Raw genomic sequence first — 6,708 nt, 5'->3', positions numbered from 1 at the left:
TTTATGCTGAATTTGACTAGTCTGGCTAAAATAACCGATGTAGGGTAACAGCTTTCCATTTTTCTACCTCTTTAATAGGCAAATATGTTTCAGCATAAAACTGAGGTGAAATTCAGTTCAACTTTACTGGGAGGATATATCCCATAGTTGGGGTGAGAAAGGGTGGGTAGTTGGAGGACAGCAAATGGACACATGGCAGAGCAGTACAATATATAAAAAAACATTGAATATGTGGGAAATTCCTTTAGGAACTGCAGGCGGGGTCATGCTAGAGAGTAGTTTTCTACCTTTCATCCTCTTCCTGCCCTCCAGAAAGTTCTGCCTTTTACTCATTGTCTTCTCTCGAAGGGATTTATGCATGCAGGAGGGAAGACAGGCTTTTCTTTGATACATTACATTAACTCCTATCCCTTAGATAGTTCTGAGACGTCTGAAGAAGGCTTTCTATTTCCGTCAGTGCCATAGGAAGTCTCAAATTATTTCTGAAATTGTTTTGTTTTTCCTCCCTAACTACTGCAGTCATTTTCCTAAAGATACATAAGGCTCCGTTACTGGTTGTATTTTCTGTAGGACTGAGAGTTACCATAGTTTAATATCATGTCTTAGCCATAGGCCATTGCCCGTAAGTTATCATAGAAAAATACAACCACTGATCCAGTCTCCTTTGTATTGTACTCTGCCATTTTGGTGTGGTAAAATCCTTTTTATTACTGCCTCTTTTAGTGAAAGACCTGTAGCATGGGTAAGAACACTGTTCTGGCCTCTCCTATGCAGAGAAACTTCAGGACCACTCTCTGATTCGAGTGCACCAGCTATTATAAGCAAGAACATAGTATGAAATTCTCAATTGTCTTTGGAATTGTTTATCACAGCCAAAAAGAGGCACTGTTCTTGACAAGCTGTTAAAGTGTTCTCTAGATATACCAAAAATTGTTTCAAATCTAATTATAGTACCCAGAACTGTTGCTGAGAGCAGAAGTTTCAGAGTAATTCCCAAGCATGAGATACTGCATTGTGGGAATTAAGGACTAGCTGCAGCACTAGTGGCCTTCTGCTCACTTACAGGAAAACAATTTTAGGCTTACCTGGTTCAGACGGGCCTAGCTAAACACATTGTCTGAGGCATTGCAAACAATCCTTGTAAACCACCTCCAGTGGTTATTGTGTGTTGATGCAAGGCAGAGCACAAGCATTACCAAATTACAGTATTAAAACAGTTCCAGAGGGGTAGCCGTGTTAGTCTGTATACAGCAAAAACGACGAAAGTCCTGTAGCACTTTAAAGACTAACAAATTTAATATTTGCAGACATAAGCTTTCGAGAGACTTCAGCTCTCTTCTTCAGATGCAGTAATACAGAAAATAGGTAACACAGAGGCATCTTATAGATATCCAAGTGCATTGAGAACAATGGGGGAGGTGGAGTCCGGTACTTAAGACCTAATGACGATCATTGAGTAGGAGGTGAGAATGGGTGAGCAAAGTAATTTACCTTCCGTAGTGAGAGAGCCACTCCAAGTCTCTTTTTAAACCCAGTTTGAATGTGTCAAGTTTGCAGATCATTTCTAATTCAGCAGTTTCTCTTTGAAGTCTGTTTTTGGAGGTTTTTTTGGAGAAGTACAGCAACTTTCAGGTCAGAGACCGAATGCCCTGGGGAATTAAAGTGTTCTCCCACTGGTTTATGGATGTTATTTGTTGTCTGATTTGTGTCCATTTATCCTTGTGTGTAGTGATAGTCCAGTTTGGCCAATGTACATGGCAGAGGGGCATTGCTGGCACATGATGGCATATATAATATTAGTGGATATGCAGGTGAATGAGCCCCTTATGGTGTGACTGATGTGGTTAGGACCAGTGATGATGTCATTAGAGACGATGTATTAAAACAGTTTGAAATATAGACAGGGCCTTTTGTGTATTCACAATTCCAGCCTAGTGTGCAGAATCCTTTGCACTTTAACACATTCGTATAGCCAAATAATTCCTCACTCATGAATATAAGAGCAAAAAACACAAAACATGCCACAGCAAACCTCATATAACTACTTATGGGCACTTAAATATGTGGAAAGGCACCGTATTGTAATGGGTAGCCAATTATTGCAAAGTTAAATGGATTTTTCATGTATTTAAGTGAAGACTCCTGCTGTAATGAACCTTGAGAATAAAGCAGCATTTCTACACTGATTGACATTAGTGCAAATCATACTGACAAATGTGCTCTAAAGTATTCTGCACCTTCAGTGGACGTCCAGATTCACTGTCTGTTGTGGACTGAGGGGGGAAGATCTCAAAGTAAAATCATGACTCAATAGCAGCATACTATTGCAAATAAAAACAAGCTTCTGTATGCTCAAATGTTATTTGTGAAGTGTCAGAAGTTTCACTTAGTGCTGACCAAAAACATCAAGCTGTCTACCCCAAGGTGCTAGTTTATGAACCCCTTCCCCCCAAAAAAAATTCAATCTGCCATTAGTTTTGTTAAAGTACTATGCTACTGCAGCACACCAAAATGACACAGCTAAACTTACATGCACAGTAATGTTGAGTAATGAGGCTGCAGATTGTCAGATAAAAATGTATATTTAAACTTGTCCTTTCTGTGACTTAATATAATGTAGTAAAATTAAGAAAATATTTGCTTGCAATTCCATTGGACTGCATTTGAACAAAAAATCCCAAAGGTTTCATTTGGTTTTTTTTCCTTGAACAAAATTTGTGTGTGTGCAATAATTGCCCTCTAGTGGAATAAAACTTGTTGAAACCTTTGAAAGAAACCACTCAAGTCCATGTTAAACTACTCAGATCAATAGTTATAAAGATTAAAATGCAGATCATGTGCATCAACCCACATGCAATATGGCATCAAAAAGCTTTGTATTTGCTATGTCATCTACCCCATGTTTTCCCTGTCTGAAATATTTTTTAAGACTCAAACGAGATACATAACTGTGTGAGAACCTGCACTGGAGTATTCACACAACGTTGTCCAAATATACTGGGCTCAGTATAAAATCTGAAATGTATGGGCAGGTTTTTCTTTGCATTTTCCAAAGCTGTAGTGAGAAATCTAAAAGGGATGTTCTTCGAATACTGCAGTTTTTCTGTACTGGGGCCTATTCATTAGTCTCCAGAATGAGCTCTTTGACACTGGATTGTTTCTTTGGAAGTTTTATGTTAAGTGCCAAGTGCTAAATTGTTTTTTCCAACAATATTTAAAAGACTAAATTGTTTTTTGCTCCTAATAATGTATAAAGAATGGGGGTTTTTTTTAAAAGGGAAGGGGTGAGCAGGAAACTGGAGAGAGAACTAGAAATTCAGATCTCTTCCACCTTGGACCTCTCAGGTTACTGAAGGGTTAGTAAAATTAACCACACAAAAGTGAAAGCTGAGCAACTAAGGACAGGAAGTTTTAAACAGACACTTCGTTTTTGCTGTTGCCTAAAAATTCAATCATGTCACCAATGTCACAGAATCTGTGAATTTTTCCATTTACATGGACCCTGATGCCATGCAGTGTTGGTTGGCTTTAATCTAGTCCTGTTTCAAAAACGACTAGATCAAAGCAAACAAATTGTTACTGCACAGCAGCAGAAGCCACAAGACTGCTGTGACCCTTGTGTGAAATTATTTTTTTACCATGATTGTGCCATGAATTATGTATAATTTTATTGACAAAACTGTCTCCACCGTGTTGCCCTATTTAACTCATGACTAATGCACAGGTAGGAGAGAGTCTGGTTTTGTTAAAGAACAAGTTTTTGGAATGTATGGGAGACAATTTTTTATTTCAGAAGGTGGAGAAAGCTACTAGGGGAGAAGCTGTTCTAGGTTTGATTTTGACAAAAGGGGAGGAACTGGTTGAGAATTTGAAAGTGGAAGGCAGCTTGGGCGAAAGCGAACATGAAATGATAGAGTTCATGATTCTAAGGAATGGTAGGAGGGAGAACAGCAAAATAAAGACAATGGATTTCAAGAAGGCAGATTTTAACAAACTCGAGTTGGTAGATAAGATCCCATGGGAAGCAAGTCTAAGAAGAAAAATAATTGAAGACAGGTGGTAGTTTTTTAAAGAGACAAAAGCAAACTATCCCATTGCGTAAGAAAGATAGGAAGTAGGGCGAGAGACCGCCTAGCTTAACCAGGAGATCTTACGTGATCTAAAAGTCAAAAAAGCTTCCACTTTTTGTATAACTCTGTCAAATTACAAAGGATGAATATAAAAAAATAACACAACTATGCAGGGACAAAATTAGAAAGGCCAAAGCACAAAACAAGATTAAACTAGCTAGAGACATAAAGGTAACAAGAAAGCATTCTACAAATACATTAGAAGCAAGAGGAAGAACAAGGACAGAGTAGGCCTGTTACTTAATGAGAGGGGGAAAACAATAACAGAAAATGCAGAAATGGCAGGGGTGCTAAATGACTTCTTTGTTTTGGTTTTCACTAAGAAGATTGGTGGCAACTGGATGTCTAACCTAGTGAATACCAGTGAAAATGAGGCAGGATCAGAAGCTAAAATAGGGAAAGAACAAGTTAGAAATTACTTAGACAAGTTAGAAGTCTTCAAGTCACCAGGGCCTGATGAAATGCATCCTAGAATACTTCAGGAGCTGACTGAGGAGATATCTGAACCATTAGCGATTACCTTTGAAAAGTCTTAGAAGACAGGAAGATTCCAGAAGACTGGAAAAGGGCAAATATAGTGCCCATCTACAAAAAGAGAAATAAGGACAACCTGGGGCATTACAGACCAGTCAGCTTAACGTCTGTACCTGGAAAGATAATGGAGCAAATAATTAAGCAATCAATTTGCAAACATCTAGGAGATAATAAGGTAATATATAATGGTCAGCATGGATTTGTCAAGAACAAATCATGTCAAACTAACCTGATAGCTGTCTTTGACAGGGTAACAAGCCTTGTGGAGGGGGGGAGGTGGTAGATGTGGTATATCTTGACTTTAGTAAGGCTTTTGATACTGTCCCACATGACCGTCTCTTAAACAAACTAGGGAAATACAACCTAGATGGAGCTACTATAAGATGGATGCAAAACTTGTTGGAAAACCGTTCCCAGAGAGTAGTTATTAATGGTTCACAGTCATGCTGGAAGGGCATAATGAGTGGGGGTCTGTAGGGATCCATTCTGGGTTGGGTTCTGTTCAATATTTTCATCAATGATTTAGATAATGGCATAGAGCAGCGGTTCTCAACCTTTTTTTCCCGAGTACCGCTCGGGCCAGGTACAGTCAGGTCAAGTACCACTTGACCTGACTGTACCCGACCCGAGTACCACTCGGGAAAAAAAGGGAGGGGACGTGCGGCAGCGGCGGGGTTTCGTGGCGGCGGCGACGGGCGGGATTTGCGGCGGGGTTTCGCGGCGGCGGGGAGAGACATGGGGGAAACAATACCCGCCGCCGAAACCCTTCCGCCGTTTGCCCATTTTCGGAGGCAAAGTTTCGCAAGGGTGGGCGGGAGGGCACTTCCGGCGGCGGATTCGGCGGCGCAGTACGACTCGCGTACCACCCAGCCTTCTCGTAAGTACCACCGGTGGTACGCGTACCACCGGTTGAGAACTGCTGGCATAGAGAGTACACTTATTAAGTTTGCAGATGATACCAAGCTGGGAGAGGTTGCAAGTGCTTTGGAGAATAGGATTATAATTCAGAATGATCTGGACAAACTGGAGAATTGGTCTGAGGTAAACAGGATGAAATTCAATAAAGACAAATGCAAGTACTCCACTTAGGAAGGAACAATCAGTTGCACACATACAAAATGGGAAATGACTGCCTAGGAAGGAGTACTGTGGAAAGTGAGCTTGGGGTCATAATAGATCACAAGCTAAATATGAGTCAACAGTGTAATGCTGTTGCAAAAAAAGCGAACATGATTCTGGGATGTATTAGCAGGAGTGTTGTAAGTAAGACATGAGTAGTAATTCTTCCGCTCTACTCCATGCTGATTAGGCCTCAACTGGAGTATTGTGTCGAGTTTTCAGTGCCACATTTCAGGAAAGATGTGGACAAAATGAAGAAAGTCCAGGAAAGAGTAACAAAAATGACTAAAGGTCTAGAAAACCAGACCTGTGAGGCAAGACTGAAAGAACTGGGTTTAGCCTGGCGAAGAGCAGACTGAGAGGGGACATAACAGCTTTCAAGTACATAGAAGGTTGTTACAAGGAGGAGTGAGAAAAATTGTTGCTCTTAACCACTTAGGACAGGACAAGAAGCAATGGGCTTTACCTGCAGCAAGGTGGGTTTAGTTTGGACATTAGGAACAACTGCCTGTCAGGGTGGTTAGTGACTGGAATAAATTGCCTAGGGGAGTTGTGGAATCTCTATCACGGGAGATTTTTAAGAGCAGGTTAGACAAACACCTGTCAGGGACGGTCTAGATAATACTTAATCCTGCCATGAGCGCAGGGGATGGGACTAGCCTGGTCCCTTCCCGCCCTATGACTCTGTGCCTTCTGCTAAGGCGAGTTCACCGTACCTGGCTCTGATGCTCAAGAGATCCCCCCCAGTCAAACCAGGCTCCGTATTCCTCATCTTTGTGAGGTAAAAGCCCGGCTGACATTAACAGTGAGGCAGAGCAGTGCTCCGGGCTCCAGCCAGCCTGCAGCCAAAGAAGTGGCCTGGGGCAGGTCCACCTGCCTAGGAAGCCTCCCTCGGGCTGGGTCAGCGAGCTCAGCCCTTGCCTCA

Source organism: Emydura macquarii, unplaced genomic scaffold, assembly GCF_026122565.2.
Source record: "Emydura macquarii macquarii isolate MOO-44397 ecotype Brisbane River unplaced genomic scaffold, CSIRO-AGI_Emac_v2 contig_1348, whole genome shotgun sequence".
NCBI lineage: Eukaryota > Metazoa > Chordata > Testudines > Chelidae > Emydura > Emydura macquarii.
Note: the sequence above shows the minus strand (reverse complement) of the source record.